The following is a 20,738-nucleotide window of genomic DNA, read 5'->3' on the forward strand; positions in this document are numbered from 1 at the left end:
CAAACCAGATCTCAGTCTTTCACGTCTTCTAGTCTCCTGACAAATACAGGAAAGTTCTGGGAGTAAAAGTACCCGCAGAAATTGACAAAATATCTGAAAATATCAACTAAAAGCGCTAGCACACAGACAACAGCATGCATGGACACATACACACACATACACACACACACACATACACACACACACACACACACGCCCCAAAAAATATTATCATAGTAAAACATTGAAAACATAACGTGATTTTGCTATGAGAAACATATGAGGAACACCGGGATCCTTGAAAAAAGAAAAATGATAAATTGTCCTATATATATATATATATATATATATATATATATATATATATATATATATATATATATATATATATATATATATATATATATATATACATCAAATATATAAACGAATGATCATATATTTTATTCACATTATGTGTCTCTCGTTTTATGTTTGTTATGCTGGGATAGAAATGTTACCATGTGTTTCATATCCTGATGCGCTTTAATGATTTATTTAAAAAAATATCACACTTTTTCTGGGCTTGGAACAGATTAGCACATTTACATTCAAAAGGCGTCTCTTCTTACAAATGTGTCCGGTTACAAGCTACCCCCAGAACAAATTAAATTCATAATTATAGGTACCACTGTATATATATTTCTTATATTCAATCAAGTGAAATGCAAAGCAGCACATTCTTTGTGGAAAAAAAATTGAAAAACTTGAGGCAGTTTAAGATTCTTAACAGATTGTAAGAGACTATCAAAACTCAATAAATGGAGCCTGCAGGATAGCAGTAAACGAATTAAACACAGTGCTGGCGAAAGAACTGCACTCCATTTTGTGGCGCTGTAATGAAATCAAAGCTATCTGGGTAGGCATAACAAAGCATGTCACGATTAGCACTAATACAGATACATTCCACTTTCACCACAAACATGCATCCCGAGATATCCGTCTAATTAGATATAACACCGGGTAAAAAAATTATACTTCTATATCAGGGTGGGAAAACTTTTGGATTGGCGGGTCCAATGAGGTTCAATACTTGGCCAAGTGGCCAGTCCTGGACACTTACTCAATTACATACATGCAGAACTATATTTTATTTTTGTTTTTATATTTGTTGTTAAATACATTAGCCTCATCAAATTGGTTTTCAAATGCTAAAAATCAAAGCAATATAATACTTTCGGTCCTGGTTTTAAGCATCTAATTTGATATTTAGTTTTGTAGTATGTTTGTTTTTTTTTGTAGCATTTCTGTAGTATTTATGTATTATTACTGTGGATGTATTTTTGTTACATTTATGTGGTAGTATTTCTGTAGCAGTATATTTGAAGTATTACTGTAGTAGTATTACTGTGTTAGTATTTTTATAATATATTGTTAGTGTGGCAGTATGTTTGTCCTATTTCAGTAACATTCTTTTTTCTTTTCAGAATTAATGCAAAATATATGTATAAAGTCCATGTTTCAGTGCCTAATTTAATACTTGGTTTATTAGTATTTCATTTTTTTTTGTAGCATTTCTGTTGTATTTTATATAGTGTTACCGTGTTGTTTTTGTAGTATTTCTGTGGAAGTATTTTTAGAATTTTTGTAGTATTACAACCATTTCAGGGCGTGCCCTGCCCACTGCCCGAAGTAGGCTAGGATTGGTACCAGCACCCCTGTGACCCTACTGGGAATAAACGACACAGGAAATGGATGTATGGATGGATGGATTGTAGTATTACTGTAATTGTATTTTTGTGTTATTCTCTCGTTGTATTTTAGCTGTAGTATCTTTGTAATATCACTGTAGTAGTATTTCTGTATTATTTCTCCCATAGTATATTCATTGTAGTATTTTGTAGTATTTCTGTAGTATGCTTGTTGTCTTACTGTAGTTATATTTTTGTACTATTAGCCTGTAGTTATTTTTCTGTAGTAGTAGCTTTGTTGTTTCCTGTAGTTGTATTTTTGTACTATAGCTTTGCAGTATTACTGTTTTAGTATTTCTATAGTATTACCTTATTGGTGTTTTAGTAATATAGTATAATTGTAGCAGTATTTTTTGGAGTATTTCTGTAACGTGGATTTTTTTTCTTTTTTGAATTAATGTTAAATAATATACTAGGTCCCTGCTTTAAGCACTAATATGTGCTCTTATATGAATTACCATGATATTTTTATCAGTTTAGTTTGGCGGGCCGGATTAAAAAGGCCTGACGGGCCACACGTTACTTGCGATCTGTATCTTGCCCGCCCCTTTTCTATATGGTCACACAAGAGGTACTCGTGAATAACTGGATTACAGAAAAAGCGTCAGGCCATAAAAAATGGGACGACAAAGCAGTTGAAATGATTACGCTGAGGGCAGGTTGCCATCGGAATGGAAAATAATGAGGTTGGCAACGCTGAAACATGACTACCATTGAAAAAGTGCTTAATGTCACTATCATAATAGATGTGATCTTTCGGCGCAGGATTTCGGAATTCACCCTCCGAGCCATACAGCAATTATACACGATCGTGTTTGTGGCATATTTGTGCACTGTGAGTGGTCGTCAAGGAGCGGGGAGGGAAATTATCCAATTCCGTTTAATCGAAAGTAAAAGTGTTTATTTAGTTACGACAAAGTCAAATAATGCAAATTTGCTCGTCTATCTGTTCCAGCTATATTTAGTGACGGAACAGCACTTCCACTTCCTTTGCAAATAGTTGAACTAAGGTATGAATCCATTCCAAGGCCAGCCTAGAGACATAGTTTCGCCAGCTTGTTCTAGGTCACCTAGACTGGCTCGGAATTCCTCGCGAGGGAGGCGTATTGGAAGTCTCCTTATCTCATACCTGAGCCACAACAGACGGCTCCTCTACACAGAAGAGCAGCGGCTACACATTGATTCCCTCCAGGATGTCCGATTTTCTCACCCTATCTCTAAAGGTGAGCCTAGCTCCCCTGCGGTATGGAGACCGGTATAGAGCCTGAATGACTGCACTGAGCCATCTGGCGATCTCCTTTTCTGTCCTACCCTCGCTCAGGAACAAGACCCCCAGATACTCAAATGGATTAAGGGAGGCAGTGGCTCAGGAGGTAGAGCGCTCATCTTGGGATCAAGAGATCGCAGTTCGAATCCCGGCTCCTCCGTGTTACATGTGGAAGTGTCCTTGGGTAAGACACTGAACCCCCAATACCCCCAATAAGCAGGTAAGCGCCTTACATGGCTGCACAGCCACTATTGGGAAATGTGAAGCACTCTGTAAAGCGCTTTGGGAAGTCTTGACTTGAAAAGCGCTATATAAATGCAGATCATCTATATATATATATATATATATATATATATATATATATATATATATATATATATATATATATATATATATATATATATATATATATATATATATATATATATATATATATATATAGATAGATAGATAGATAGATAGATAGATAGATAGATAGATAGATAGATAGATAGATAGATAGATAGATAGATAGATAGATAGATAGATAGATAGATAGATAGATAGATAGATAGATAGATAGATAGATAGCCTGCAGTCCATTTGACTTTGTAGAATATATGCATAAGGTTGCCAAACTCTGCCCTAAACTGCAAGAATGTTTGGAGGCGGAAAATTGCATTACCACGATAGGTGAAGCGGGGAGGCAAAACACAATCGGTTCTGTTCATTTGAGGTGTAATTCTGTGTGTGCTTTATTTGATAACAGACATTTCATTTAATAATGCAGCTCTTGTTTTGTTTGTGAGAATGTAACTGTGCTTTTGATTGCAATTGAAGTGGACGTCACAGGCGGCTCACGCTATTATTCATTTTAAACACCAAAGGCAAGGTAACCAAGTAAGTGCTTTTCTAATTCCTGGCATCCCTTCCCCACCAACGCGGCCCCTCACCTGCCTCTCTAAAAATTACATTTTGCTATAATGGAAGTTTGATAAACCCCTATTGAAACACTTTTTATCATGATTGATAACAAAAATGTTCAAGGTCCTATTGCATCGACAACATCAAAAACCATTGTTAAGTTTATTCTGTTTTTTAATATTGGACACCTGCAAAATAGACTGCATGGGGTACTATTTCATTTTTTTATATTAAACCTCACTGTTGTTGATTGTTTTGATTACTATGCAGTACTTACATCATTGATGGGTTTGAGTCGCTTGCGACATTGGGTTGAAAAATTGGCCATATGGCATGGCCGGGAAAAACAAGGGTCCGACTGATGTATTTAATTTTTTGTATATGCCGATAGAGATACCTTGGCAATACACGAGGAAAGCCTAATTTTATCCAATTGGTTTTATTACACTGTACTTGTCCGTCGTGGTGAAGAGGGAGCTGAGCCGAAAGGCAAAGCTCTTGAGCTACCGGTCGATCTACGTTCCTACCCTCACCTATGGCCATGAACTTTGGGTTATGACCAAAAGAACACGATCCCTGATACAAGTGGCCGAAATGAGTTTCCTCCGTAGGGTGTCTGGGTTTTCCCTTAGAGATAAGGTGAGAAGCTCAGTCATCCGGGAGGGACTCTGTGTAGAGCCACTGCTCCTCCGCATTGAGAGGAGCCAGTTGAGGTGGCTCGGGCATCTGATAAAGATGCCTCCTGGAAGCTTCCCTCGGGAGGTGTTCCGGGCATGTCCCACCGGCAAGAGGCCCCGGGGGCTACCCAGGACACACTGGACAGACTATGTCTCTCGGCTGGCTTGGGAACGCCTTGGGATCCCGTCGGATGAGCTAGAGGAGGTGGCCGGGGATAGGGACGTCTGGGTTTCCCTTTTGAGGCTGCTGCCCCCACGACGTGACCCCGGAAGATAATGGATGGATGGATGGTTTTGAAACACTAAACATACACAGATGAATATATTCATTTAGTTTTTTAGTAATAGCAAAGTAATATTTCCTTAATCTAAGTTCTAAATTTGACCATTTGCATTAAAAAAATAGGTCTTCAAAAGGGTTGTTTTTTTTGTATAAATGCAACATCTTGATAAATAAAATTGATTTTAAAAAAAAAAGCAAATACGGAAAAAGGTAGCCAGCTATTTGGATGTTGTAATGAGCAAAATGAAAATTATAGCTTTTATGGGGTACACAAATGGACAATGACTACAAAATTCAAATCAGTTAAATTTTATTGTCATAAACAGCGCAATCCGTAACTTCTAGTTTGAGTCAAAGAACATTAGAATGGTTTGTTTCCTCAAATGCTCTCTGGTTGATAAATGGTAGACAGCAAATACAGGTACAGTGGGTGGTTTATTATGCAGGAGGTGCTTAGCTTTGGAGATATCCAGTGGATATACTGCAGTTCCTTGACTAACGTGGTGTGGCGTATTTTTCTCTTCTACTTCATTTAGCATTGTCTGGCGGGCTGGATGAAATCTGTTGCCCACTCCTGGTTTCCATTATTGTCACTATTGTCCAATAATGTTGTTGTTCTTTGATTACTACACCCTTTAGGGTCTATCTTCTTTTGTAATTTAAGAGATTTAATAAAAAGTAAGAGCTATTGGGACGGCTTTTAGAACAGGTTGAAATGGCTTATCTGAGGTTTGGGTCCTCTCCTGTCTCTACTAAACAATGAACTTATCAACCATTAAAAGTAAAGTGTGCCGCCCTTATTATTGCTTTCCCCAAAATGCGATGGACACACTAACATCACTTTTAAGGTCTGCTTCGCTTAAGTTGCCAGGCAACCATGGCAGTGCAATGGCTTTTTTGTGTGTGCTCTTGTCTTTCTGCAGTCCCAAGCATTTGCTATTTTCATATCGCTTATCAGCACCCTAAGAGATGGGCGATCAGCAGCGTGCAGAGAGTTTGGGGGTTAGTCCTTATCAATAATGCGTGAGCAGAGTGATAATAACGGCAATGCGCCTGTAGTGTGGGTAAGCAAAGGTGTTGCTTCTAATTAGCTTCACAAATTGTGTCCTTTTCACACGCGTGACACGAGTCACACTCTAGTGCCTCTGCTGATTATGTCTAGAAGGTTTGCACCAGATTCCAAAAGCCTTCAATTGAAGCCTTGGAAGACACAAAGAAAAACATTAAAGAAGGTTTTCAGGAAGTCATACCAATAATTGTTTTTTTTTAAGGTTCATACACATTTTTCATGACCAAATTCAAGCACTACTCAAGGACTTTAGCAAATTTTCCAATTTTTTCAAGTATCATTGAAAAAACAATCTCCGGTGTGAAGGAATTTTCAGAGCCACAGATAAATCTCCGTTTTGCATATGCAATTTTTAATCGTACATGTGCATTTGTCAAGACATATTATTTTAAAAATTGACTAAATTGCGAAACTACTTGTGGAGCTGAACAATATGTCTGTAAATAAGAGCAAAGCAAAACAACAACAGGCTCAAAGCCAGTCATCGTCAGCCTGTCTCGAATTATGATCATGATTGTTGGACATCAGCACCACTAAAAGACGTTTACAAGTGCATCAAACGATGAGCGCTCAAAGCCATTTCGGATAAAATTCCCAAGTTGTCTTCTTAGCTCGAAGGCTGGAGTGCTAGGTGACTGATGTGACAAGATATGGAGAGTGAAAGGAATGATCCCATGACAAAAATGTACATATGAAAAGTACCCACAGTCACCTGGGATTTGGTGTTTGAGGATTATTTTTTGAACTGAATCAATTTGCACACAATAATGCCGAACAGCTGTATGAGTGCCATAGTTTCAGCTCTGCATTGAGAAGGTAAACAAACATTGTTATTCCGTGGTAGATCCCAGGAAAGTGCGCAAATTCAATCTTTCATTTTAAAGGTGACGTGTCAAAAAAAATCATGAAAGTGCCGTCAAAAACGATAGATTTCACGCTACGAGACTTCCCATGAGCTGCACATATGGGAAGGATGTGGTGGCAGGAAAATATCTTGGCTGGTTTTTCCATGAAAGGTTACCTTAAAACACCCTGAGCATCTGACAGTTTCTGGCAGAGGAGAACAGTGCAAAACGGGAAATTAATAATCATGAATGATTAGGTAATAAATGATGATTTACTTATCAACTCTCCTGTTCCGCATCATTAGGGTGGAAGGGAAAAACCGTAAAGTGGTTCTTTGGTTGTTTTTCCCAGAAATAAATTTCATTAAATCCTTTTTCAAAAAACTTTTTTAACATTCCTTCAAAAATGCAACTTTGATCATTCATTTATTCCTTAATCTATGATCCAAATAGTCCCGCTCACAAGGGTCACACAGATTTTCATTCATAGAGGCAATTCAGAGTAGCCAAATGACCAGCTATACATGTTTTTGGTACATAGGAGGACACCGGGGTGGCCAGAGAAAATCCACTCAGGCTGGTAGCTAGAATTGAACCCAGAATCCCAACTTAATACATATATTGTAATGTTACTTCTTTTTTTTAAATAAATATAGACTTCCATACTATGTTTTTATTTTCGGGGAGAAAAGTTGAAGCATAAAAAAGTAAATGTAATCCAAAAAAGAATGAAAACATCCACCCATCCATTCATTATCTGCATAAATACATAAAAAGAGTGAAAAGTATGAGCATGATTTTATATGTATATTTATATATATATATATATATATATATATATATATATATATATATATATATATATATATATATATATATATATATATATATATATATATATATATATATTCTGTTTTGTTTTTGTTTATTTGAATGCTGGACATTAAATAAACGATTGCAAGCAATCAAAATATAGTGTTGAGAAGTTTCACACAAACCCATCCTATCATGCATCCTATGTCCTTAAATGTTTTTTCAACATACATCCAATTTAGCCCTCAGAGCATTTCAAGTCAAATCTGTCAATTTGCTACCTCTGCAGAAGGTACGCCAAAGAAAGAAACTAATAGTCATTTTGCAGTGGGAACCTGTCAAATCCAGGAGGCTTTTGCAAATCCTCGATATGCTTGAGGCAGCATAAGAAGGTTCTACGAACATCAATGGCCATATTGAATATGAAAGCGAAGGAACTGTCAATGCGAGGAGCACCGGCTGTTCACTCGTACACTTTCGGCTCTTCGTTTCTCTCACTTCTCTGCCTACTCACTTACCCCAGCTAGTCAAATGTGCAACAGGGCAAGCCGCCAGCAAACTTTCTTAAAGACAGCATGCATAATTCACTAGCAGTGGCACCACTACAGACACCTTTGTCCATGGCATGTGTTTATTTTGCTCTTTCAGTGCAACATAAATCCTCCCAAAAAACAAATACTGCTCGTTTGCTTAGAAACTCCAAGGGTGAGTAACTAAGACTAAAACAAAGTGAAGTTGTAAATCAGTCCTTTGTTCTTGTGGGTTCAATAATGAGTTTAGTCTCAGAGATCTGAATTGCTTCTTAATGTATTGGTTCTTTCATTTAGCCACTCATGTATTACGTGCAGCCATCCATCCATTATCTGCACCACTTATCCTCAGTAGGGTCGCGGGGGTGCTGTAACCCATCCCAGCTATCTTCGGGAAGTGGGCAGGGGATACCCTGAACTGGTTGCCAGCCAGTCGCAGGGCACACAGGGACAGACAACTCACCCACTCATTTACACCGAGAGACAATTTAGAACGGCCAATTAACCTGACATGCACGTTTTTGGGAATGTGGGAGGAAACCAGAAAGGCTGGAGGAAACCCAAACAAGCACGATGAGAACATGCAAACTCCACACAGGAAGGTTTGATCTCATGACGTCAAAACTGTGCCACACATGCGCTAACTACTACACCGCTGTGATCATGTGCAGCCCTTTTTTTTTCTTTAAAAAATAGTATTGAACTTTTTTTCACATTTCTCAGCTCAAACTTTAAAGTCGGAGGCAATGGTAATTGAATCCAGATCGCGACGGTGAGCACTCATAACATAACATAACATGTTCGAATCCTAACGACCAGTGATAAACATCACAGATGAAAAGGCATCAGATTTAATTTCATCTTCACACCTTTTTCATGGTACCAGAAACAAATGACACCGAAAACAAAGTGTGACGATAAGATAAAGTCTAATGAATTTTGGTATGTCATGTTCATAGCTGGTGGTCCAGTGATTAGAATTCGGTGCTCTAAATCCATCACAACCAGGGTTTCAATCCCGTTGCAATCAATGTTTTGTGATTGTGATCAGCAATATTTTTCGACTTATTAATCACTGTACAAATGCAGTAAAACATTGTCTAAAACATGCATTCAACTCGCACATTGAGTTATATTTTATGTCAAAAAATGTGTATTTTACACAAGTAAATATGGTCAAATTGAAAGTGTGAAATCAATTTGGGAAGTCCATTTGGCAGGGTACACACTTTCTGTTGGTGTCCTCACATTAAAACGAGGTACAAAATATGGTAGTTCACCTCATTTGTTTACACACCTTTGTCCTGCTAATTTGGTTATCAAATGAGCTCAACCGGGATCAGAGGTTTACTGAATAATAGTGACGGTGAACTGATATAGTATTTCAGAGGAAAGTTATTTAAGAAAGACACCCACGCTAAAAATCGAGCCAAGTTTCTCTGAAATTAACGTTGACTATTCAAAGATATATCCTCACCCATTTTTAGAACCGTTCAAATAATGGTATTATAACAATTGGAAAACAAAGTATCACCTCTGATGCTTTACATAATATTTCCCTCTAAATGTTATCTATTTTACAATTGGAGATTATCAAATATTAAAGATATTTTGCTTTTGAATTGCAAGTCAACCCAAAGGATTGACTTTTGATAACCTGTTGTCTACGCCCCTACTAATCCTAACGTGCCATTTTGATTTTTGTGTTTGTGAAATGTGAGTTAAAAGCCAAATACACCTGTTTTTAACTACCTCTTAAGGTTGCCATTATGAGATTTCTGTTCAGTAAAGATTTACAAAAGCTTAGGCTTCAGCTTACAAGAAAGCACAGTTTAGCTGCTTTTCGGAGACATAATTGTTCCTTTGCTATAGCCTGAACAACTGTGATGTTATGGCCGCTTGAAATTGAGCTTTAAAATCACATGATATTAATACATACATATATACATTTGCTCTAACTTAGCACAAGGAATCTGTTTACTTGTGGGAATCATTGCATTTAATACCAAAAAGCACAGTGGGATACACATTTGATACACGCAAACTCTGGCCGCTGGATAAAAAAAACAAATGTTTGGACTGTGGCCAGTCTTGTAATGTCTGTTATGCCAGTCAACCCCAAAAATGCTACATTCTATGTATAGTGGATGTAACAGTTGTATCCATTCACATGTATTGTAAGTCTATGCTTTTAAAAAGGTACCAACAGCTGATCTTGTAAAGAGACAAGACATAGCAATGGAGTGTACTTTTGAAGTGTTGATTTTGGTTAGTTATATGAAGAAAGCAGTTATTTTATTCATGCCAAAACATAAATGTGGAAACATTCCTTTTTGTAATTCATCAATTGTGCTTGCCCCCCTGATTGTTTTGCTTGCAAACAACATTAAAAAGGAGTTATTCGTTTGTGACTAACCATATAAAACATTTATTTGGATTGCTTCAATCTGCGTCCTAGAAAATAAGGCAGTTTTCCAATTAGTTTGAGTGTACTGGTGCTCTTAAACTGATGGCAAAAATGTGTGATGTGCACTCAAATCTGCAGTACTATTTAATAGAAAAAATCTGCAACCCGAGTTGGAGAAAGTTGAACCGCAATGTGTCAAAAAAACACTATATAGGCTGAAAAATGTTGGTATTTGAAGAAACAGCCTTGACCATTTGAGGAAGCTTCTGTGAAAAAAATATGCTAGGTTTCTTATTAAAGTATGTGTGTATCCATGTGTTTACAATCTGTCTCTTTGCTCGGTTTCAGCTCACCATAGAAGCTCATTATTCTGCTCCATTTTTTTCTTTTTTTCTGCCACCAAAGAAAACAGATTCCCCAGCTGCAGCAATTGAATAAATTGCATTCACTTTACAAATGTTTGGACCATGGCCAGTCTTGTACAGGGAGTGCAGAATTATTAGGCAAATGAGTATTTTGACCACATCATCCTCTTTATGCATGTTGTCTTACTCCAAGCTGTATAGGCTCGAAAGCCTACTACCAATTAAGCATATCAGGTGATGTGCATCTCTGTAATGAGAAGGGGTGTGGTCTAATGACATCAACACCCTATATCAGGTGTGCATAATTATTAGGCAACTTCCTTTCCTTTGGCAAAATGGGTCAGAAGAGGGACTTGACAGGCTCTGAAAAGTCAAAAATAGTGAGATATCTTGCAGAGGGATGCAGCACTCTTAAAATTGCCTAGCTTCTGAAGCGTGATCATCGAACAATCAAGCGTTACATTCAAAATAGTCAACAGGGTCGCAAGAAGCGTGTAGAAAAACCAAGGCGCAAAATAACTGCCCGTGAACTGAGAAAAGTCAAGCGTACAACTGCCAAGATGCCACTTGCCACCAGTTTTGCCATATTTCAGAGCTGCAACATCACTGGAGTGCCCAAAAGCACAAGGTGTGCAATACTCAGAGACATGGCCAAGGTAAGAAAGGCTGAAAAACAACCACCACTGAACAAGACACACAAGCTGAAACGTCAAGACTGGGCCAAGAAAAATCTCAAGACGGATTTTTCTAAGGTTTTATGGACTGATGAAATGAGAGTGAGTCTTGATGGGCCAGATGGATGGGCCCGTGGCTGGATCGGTAAAGGGCAGAGAGCTCCAGTCCGCCTCAGACGCCAGCAAGGTGGAGGTGGGGTACTGGTATGGGCTGGTATCATCAAAGATGAGCTTGTGGGGCCTTTTCGGGTTGAGGATGGACTCAAGCTCAACTCCCAGTCCTACTGCCAGTTTCTGGAAGACACCTTCTTCAAGCAGTGGTACAGGAAGAAGTCCGCATCCTTCAAGAAAAACATGATTTTCATGCAGGACAACGCTCCATCACACGCATCCAAGTACTCCACAGCGTGGCTGGCAAGAAAGGGTCTAAAAGAAGAAAAACTAATGACATGGCCTCCTTGTTCACCTGATCTGAACCCCATAGAGAACCTGTGGTCCCTCATCAAATGTGAGATTTACAAGGAGGGAAAACAGTACACCTCTCTGAACAGTGTCTGGGAGGCTGTGGTTGCTGCTGCACGCAATGTTGATCGTGAACAGATCAAAGCACTGACAGAATCCATGGATGGCAGGCTTTTGAGTGTCCTTGCAAAGAAAGGTGGCTATATTGGTCACTGATTTGTTTTTGTTTTGTTTTTGAATGTCAGAAATGTATATTTGTGAATGTTGAGCTGTTATATTGGTTTCCCTGATGAAAATAAATAATTGAAATGGGTATACATTTGTTTTTTGTTAAGTTGCCTAATAATTATGCACAGTAATAGTCACCTGCACACACAGATATCCTCCTAAAATAGCTAAAACTAAAAAAGCCCCACTCCAACTTCCAAAATATTCAGCTTTGATATTAATGAGACTTTTGGGTTCATTAAGAACATGGATGTTGTTCAATAATAAAATTAATCCTCAAAAATACAACTTGCCTAATAATTCTGCTCTCCCTGTACTGTATTTATGCCATCCAAACAGATTCTGAAATCTCTTTCCCCAGTGCTCTGGATTAGAGGCTGCCAGTTCACACTGTCAGCTGTGACATGGAACTCGAGTGCTGGTGTCATTTCAAGTCTATTTGCATGCACTTTTGCATTGGTTACATTTGATGGGGACTATGCGGTGCATTTCGGATGTTTTATTGTCAATAGAGTACTCTATTAGTTCTTGTCATTAGCCACCTGCCCAGGCTGTTTGCTATCGTATCCAAGGAAACACATTTGTGTTGATTTGTACTCTGTCTTTCAAATGGGATCCATGTGGGCAAACAAAATAGCCACCCAACAAAAGTTTGTTAGGGTGCGCCTCATAAAAGCGGTGAGCGCGTCAGTCTAGGATAGTCTGATCTCATGCGATGATTCATGGAAACTGTGTAAAGAGAGTGTCTCAGACAAAAGAAAATCATGCTTGTTAGGAGAATTTAACTGGAAATTCTACTAAAGGTTAGGCACGGCAGGTAAAAATAAGGGGACATAAATCCAACCTGTGTGTGATATAAAATTCATTGTAATACACCTAGCATTACCAAGATAATTTCCCGTCTGTACTTTTAGTACTATAGTTAACTCGGCTCGCTACAGTTTAACTGTACGGGTCCTGTGTATCGACATTTCGTTCTGTGTGCATGGTTACAAAGAATGACAATAAAAGTAAATTATATTCTATTCTATTTCTATTCTCATTTACCAGACTATTAGGCGCATCAAAAAAATGCATATTGGCCAGATATTTGAAAGTGTGCCTTATATCCCTGTGCGCCATATATACCGCAGGATAAGATAAAAATGCATAATGTATTAATAGATGTGTACATGGTTTTACAGTACAATTCAGTATGTACTGTGTTTGAGCAATGATTGATTCATTTACAATTATTCCTGGCCCAAATCGCAATACATTGTATGCAAAGGGATTTGAATCTGGGCCATGGCGGTAAGGGCACCACAATTTACCACTACTACCCTAGTGGTACGGATGGCATATAAAAGGCATTAGAACATATCTCATTATCACACTAGTTTTTCTCACAGTGCAAGAAACACAGTTTTGCATAGTGCATTCTGCTAGGTTAAACAATCTATCCACTTCTTCTCCTGTGTGTCAATAATGTAAAAGACAAAAACAGAAAACAGAAAGTTTTTTCACAAAATACAATACAAGCGATTTTACGTACGTGTACATATGAAACCGAGAAGTTATTGAGGCTGATGGATTTAAACTGTAAATAATTTATTCTACTCTTGCATACTGTGTTCTATTCTTGCTTAGTGTGTCATTCTCGCCTAGTTCAATAGTAGTAATATTGTTGATACGATAACATGATGTTGTAAGTCTAAACAGGTGTTGATACGATAAGATGTTGTTGTCAAAACAGATATCAAACTGATTTTTTGTCACTCTCCCTCCCTTTAGCAGAAGAAACATGTAAATTAGGGCGTTCCTAATACAATAAAGAGGCAAGGACAAAATAGACTTTTTCAGAGTGTCCAGTAGACTGTAATAGACAGCCTATGGTCATCTCTCCTTGCAAGTAAGTCAAATTCACGTCTCTGTGTCCTTTTTGTATACATGTTTTTGTTACAAGTGTTGGGTTGAACCTAACAGACGCACAGGTGAAAAAGTGGAGAGACGATTAATCTGAATGGTATTACCTATTACAAAGCCACAATCTTTTCCCCCTACTATCTAATATATGGCCATCATCCACATCTCCTTGTTGATCTTCTGTTTGACCTGATGACCTGTAAAGAAACAGAGACCCACCAAGAATACTTGGACAAGTGGGCACAAATAATGATCAATGAGAACAGCCACCAATCCAGCGCTAAGGGCAAGAAGTATTATGACAAAAGGAACAGGTGAGATTCTGCAGCCCGGAGATATAGTCCTGGTGCATAACTTAAGTGAGAAGGATGGACCCGGTAAGCTCTGAAGGAGAGTATGGACTGTATCGCTACTGAGTGCAGTTACCCATAAGAACTGCCGGTCACTCATGAGCTTCAAGTATGATTCACAGAGGAACATGGAAGGAGACCATACAAAGCTGAACTTGCTTTGGAAGAAGACGACCTAAAAGAGGAAGCGGACAGGGAAGAGGAACCGTGAGTTGATCAAAACATGGAACAGGGCTTGGACCAGCCACAACTCAATGAGAATCAGCAGATGCCTGCAGTTGTCCAAACGAAGGGAGCCACCTCAACTGGAACAGTCTGATCCTGTGAGACACTCCACCAGAATAAAGAGGCCTATGTATGTGTTCACCTACCCATCCCTGGGCCAACCAATCTACCCTTTCAGAACCCTGTGCTCCTATCCATCACCCTGCGTCCATTAACATATACGACGTATGCATTTCCAGACTCAACCTACCCAATCCATTATTTTTTTAACCAAAGCAGACACTTGAAGATGTGAAGCATGCATCGGGAAGGTGTTAATGGATCTTTTTTTTCACATGTTTGATTTAATTTAAAACCGGAGGTTTTCCTATTATTAAGTTCAAGCGTCAGGAGCAACATCTGTTTGCCGGGGAGTGTGTCCTACCCTCATAATAGAGTAGGAGAACTTTATTTTACTTTGAAAAGTATTGAACACAATATCTATTGTTTTATATATTTATCCACATGGTGGAAAACCAAAGAGAAACTGCGCTGTATCTGTTTACCGGTGTGCTTTACCGCGTGAGTCACTTCTGCTCAAATCATATCAGTGGATGGATTCAAGCAGAGTGGTTCACAAAGCCTCATACCAACATATAATCTCCTTTTTTCTGTGGGTGAGGCTGAGGCCACTTTAAATCAAGATAGTTGTGTGGTACCTGGGGTAATCTGGGACTGGTAACCAATGCAAGATGCAAAACAGTGTATTAAGTTTCAGACACTGTAAAAGTAGTGTGATAACAAAATAAACAAATGCCTTTTCATATGACATCTGTACCACTGGTGGTCTAGTGGTGGTCTAGAGCTGCACCCTCATCGCTGCTATTAGGGTTCGATTCCTGTTGCAAATATTGTTTGGAATTTTTTATCTACAAACTTGATTAATCGTTGTAACATTATATACCATAAGTGTATAAAGAGCCCAACAGTTTTATACAAATAAACATAGTTGCTCTTACTGTAGTCGCAAATTCATGCGCCTGATAGTCTACGTAGTCACTAGTGTGCCTTCTGTATGAAAAATCTATGACAAAAAACTATATTTGGGGGTGCGCCTCTTAATCCAGTGCGCTTTACAGTGGGGAAGTACGTTAAATTATAGCTGTATTCAAAACAAATTCAAAACTAATTAAAAAAAATTGCTTGTTAGCATCCATTTAAAAACTATTACTCGGACCCCCCCTGCACTGTACGTGAACTTAAACAGCAAAAAAAATGCTGACCCGACTCATTATTCTGTCATAAAATTCCACAGCATTCTCATTAAAACACAACGGCCGCTCGAGAATCACGATCTGTTCGTGGTTGCCTCGCGACGCCATGCGTGACAGACATTCTCTTACCGCCCTGATAGCTAATTGCTAACGATCAGCGAGGTGAGCGAGCAGCACTTCATTTGCCACCACAATGATGTACGATGCCATGTTAAGAGCGTTTGATGCCTTTAAACTGTCAGATTGGACTTAAAAAGCGACACAGATCCAAAACGGATGGACTCTTAAATGGAATAAATTGATTTTTAAATCATTTCATGCCATTACGTTTCCAAAAGCATTGTCCCTAAGTGCTAAAAGGCAAAAAAATGTTTTTTGTCTGTTATTTTTGTTTGTGTGTTTGTTTTTAAACCACGGCTATCTGGTAAGTATCAAGCCTCTGGGAATCGTTTCAGTATGATAAATACCCATTGTATGGCAGGAGTGGCTTTGTTTAAATCTTTGGCCACACATCGAGGAAGCCCCCACTTACTAGTATTGCCATGAGTAGGCGTAGTGAAGTATTGTGGTGAGAGTAGTTAAGAAATGGATAAGTACGGACAGTCAACGCTTCAACAGATTTTTCTTTTCTTTGTCAAAGTCAGGCTTGAGAGGATTTGAGGTTTTATGCACATCCGAAGGAACAGGATCTCCATTGTGACCGAAATCGTGTGATCACGTCACCGTGAACAACGGATACTGAAAAGTTCAGTGTTCTTGCTATGTAATGTTATTTTGCAAGCAAAGTGCCCTCGTGTTTATGGAAAACATTGTTAAAATATCAGAAGTATCAGAAATGTCAAAAAAAAAATACACCAAAGCAACAGTTATGCTTTTCAAGTGGGCAATGTTCAACTATTGTTTACTAAACAATGGTAAAGGCTAAAAACAAACTTTTGTTCTAATGAAAAATGAGGGCTCGAGTTTTCTTTTGATATGTCCTGTATTTTGCTCTATCCATCGTTTTATCAACTTTAACCATCTTCCCAGTCCCTCCTGAAAAAAAACCCAGAGCATGATGCTGCCAGGACCATGTTTGACAGTGCTCTGGTAGAGTTGTAAATGTTGTTAAATCTTCTTGTATCCCATTCCTCTTTTGAGCTTTTCTACAACTTTATCCTAGACCTGCCTGGTGTGTTCTTTGGTATTAATAATGGTGTCATAATGCTTCAAAATCCTGTCTGTTCAGGTGCCTTCAAACTGAGACCTAATGGCACACAGATACACTCTGACATTGCTAGTCATTTAGATTAACATTGGATCATTCAGAAGTCACCAAGGAACCCCTGGAGTCAGCTGTCTAAGCTCAGAGTACAGGAGAAATAAAATATAGAATAATTAAATTATTTGGTTCCACTTCACGATTGTGTCTCACATGTTGTGGATTCTTAGAAAATGTTTTCAGTTTTTAGCTTTAAGTTTAAAGCCTTATGTGACAATATGACAAAAAGTCCTTGGCTGGGGTGGGGGGGTCTACTTTCGCTTGGCACTGTACATCCCTATTTGTCGCCCTCTACTTAAATGCATATGAGGGAGAGGTATGGATCCAGAACATGCAAATCAAACATGTCTGACAGGAGTATCAGCCCAGTAGACATATTTCCAATACAATCCAGATCACAAAGTCCCTCCTCAATTGAGTTTTGTGCAGAAGTGTCTTTTTCACCTCATTGTGTATGTCGCTATTCATCAAAATTAGCGTGACACTTTTGACTTATTGGAGAGTTCGAAAGTGACAGGACTGCCTGCAGGATTGTTCATCTTCTTAAAGCCACAATCAGCTCTCATTAACAAAACACTACAGGAAAGAAAAAAACAAATACAATGGACTGGGGATGTTTTCCATCCCGACATCTAGCAGGCGTATTGTGTCTGCTATCACAAAGCTCACTGTAAACAAATGTGTAATTACTCTTAGAGATATAATCCCTGATTTGCTTGGAGTGTCTCATCAACGGCATGCTTTTTTATTTGCATTTAATCCGCACCATGTCACGTTCACTGAGTGCTGCAGAAAAACCAGTCATGTCATCTTTGCGATTGCAATGACAATGAAGAACACATAAAGGAACAGTGGAGTCCATGTTTTATACCTGTCAACCTCAACCATTTGTTTTCCTTAGTAATGATTGTAATTACCCTTATTAAGCAATGATCCAACTTACAAAGACAAAGCCGTACCTATTTACTCACAGTTAAACCGACTACGTAGAATACAGCGACAAACATATTGCCATCTGCTACCAGTGACCGAGATGATCCAAATTGGAGTCAAATTGGCCAAGGCGAGATCTGTGTAAATCGGTCCAAAGCTGTTATATGGCGTACTTAATTTGAAATGTAAAAGACGTATAAATATTAGGAAAACAGATAGGTCGACAGGTATGATGTTTACAGTTTAAGTCAGGTCGCTGTTGTTCGCCATTGATTTTCAATAGGAGGAGCGTGAGCCCCAGAAGATGCCACAGGAATTTGAAACAAGCTTGATGAGAAGCATTCAAAACAACTTCAATTTTCCCTATTTTTCAAATTTTCAATATAAGAACTTTTACATAAAATTCAGAAGGCTATTATTTTTTAATAAACCTTTAGGGAAGATATATAACGTTGATCCACCACTCAAAAGTGTATTTGAAAGTATTTTTCTGTTTCCAGTTATTATTTGTCATTTAAGATATTGTTTTTGTTCTTTTATTATATTTCAAACTTTTTTAAGGAGACAGTGAGTAGCATCCTAGTTGTAAAAAAAACTAAAACAAAAGAAAATAATGGTTATAATGATGAGCAAAAATACATAAACTATCATATTATCATATAAACGTTGATTTTCCTTAATACTCACAATTTGTATTTATTTTGCATAACATGAGGCTCACAGGTACCCCGAAAACCAAAAACTCTGAGAAAAAATTGTGAGGTTTGGTCACTCTGAGTCTCCACAGTTGGTATTCTTCCTTGTGCTATTTAGAACTTGTTTTCAGCTACACAATAAAGCGTCATCTATTGATCAAACAATACATACTGTTTTCTAAATTAGCATCTCTGATTATCTTACTTATTTTAGGCTCTATTGTCTTAATTTAGGGATAATCTGTTTTAAAAAAATTCATAAAATAGGGGCAGCACGGCGGCGCATTCGTTAGCACGTGTGCAGGCACAGTTCTAAGGTCTTGGGAACCTCCTCTGTGGGTTCAAATCCAGCTACCGGACTTCCTGTGCAGAGTTTGTATGTTCTCCCCGTGCTTGCGTGGGTTTCCTCCGGGCACTCCGGTTTCCTCCCACATTTCAAAAACATGCATTTCAGGTGGATTGGCCGGTCCAAATTGTCCCTAGGCGTGAATGGGCGAGCAAGTTGTCTGTCCCTGTGTGCCCTGCGATTGTCTGGCAACCAGTTCAGGGTGTCCCCTGCCCACTGCCCGATGATTGCTGGGATGGGCTCCAGCACCCCCGCGACCCTACTGAGGATAAGGGGTGCAGCTAATGAGATGAGATGAGAACATTGGTAGGACGGTTTATAAATTTTTGCCTAATAATCATACCAATGTTTTTTTTAACTGAGTGAAGGTTTTTGATACCACTAGGAGGCACTAAATAATACACAATGTGCCTTTAAGTAGAGAAAGTGAACCTCGATCTGTTCTGAATGGGAAATCTTCCAGATCTGCCCAAAGTAGCTAAAAATCCACCCAAAAACAGCGTATCAAGCCATAATATAAAAGCTTTCTTTTTTTATCGATTGAAGGACAAAAAGTTGGGAAATTTATGTTTGTCAGGTTATTTGTCACAACATTGGTTCTTGGCAAAATAAGCTAGTGTTGGAAAGCATGTTAATTAGCCTTTTAAATGATGCCGCATTTGTCAGGGACGTTAATGTTTGGAACGGGTCAATGTCACTATAAAGTGCTTTTGGTGCGATCATCCAAATCACTCAACCGCCACCAAAATGTTGCAGAATCGTAAAAAGTCTATTCATAAGAGGACAAGCATCTGCTCATCATAAGTCTCTTCAAATGTGTTCGCTGTATTTAATATTTTTGCTCTACTTACTTGGATTGACACACCGCTATGCTTACTTTAATGTGTTAGAAGGGGTCAAATGATAATGTTGTTAAAAATGTTTTTGCGTGTTTAATACTGAAAAAAATGGTTGGTCAAAGCAATGTTTGCCCGCTTTTTGAAGACGTGGTAAATTTTCTCCATTGTTATTTATCCATTTCTTAGTTTTTTCTCTATTGTTTTTGGAAAATATTACAAATCTGACAAAAATTTGTATGCTATTTTTACTTTATTTGATTTATTTTACTATTTTTTGCACTGTAATCTTAAACAACCTCTCAAAACTAAGTATGTTGTTAAATATATTTACCTGGACTGCCTAATTAGAATATCATTAGTATGTAAAGTAATACATTTAAAAAATAGTACTCTGTGGCCACCTACTGATATGGATTGAATGTTAGTTACACAGCTGATCACTGGAAGAAAGCAAATATACTATAATGAACAATGGCATGCTTTTTTTTTGCAAAGTTAAAACTGGGCTATTTCCTGTGGCTCATTAGACAAACTGTCATGGCACACTGGTTAAAAAAAACCCTGATTTAAAGCAGTATTTGTTTTAGTTTAATTTTAATTTTATTTTTACTTCCTCACAACTTGTTGCTACAGTTCATCCATTTCATGGACAATGGATCTGGCGTTGGTGGGAAACAGAGGATCAGCAAGGGTAGCTTA

At 38.2% G+C, this 20,738-nt stretch overlaps 1 protein-coding gene across 2 annotated transcripts in view; it reads right to left on the bottom strand.

Annotated features, from left to right (window-relative positions):
* Positions 1–20,738, bottom strand: part of LOC148353681 (cGMP-dependent protein kinase 1) — a 231,864-nt gene that overhangs the window by 163,649 nt on the left and 47,477 nt on the right. The window lies entirely within an intron of this gene.

Source organism: Urocampus carinirostris, chromosome 13 (assembly GCF_059441175.1).
Source record: "Urocampus carinirostris isolate Australia breed hairy pipefish chromosome 13, RoL_Ucar_1.0, whole genome shotgun sequence".
Lineage (NCBI taxonomy): Eukaryota > Metazoa > Chordata > Actinopteri > Syngnathiformes > Syngnathidae > Urocampus > Urocampus carinirostris.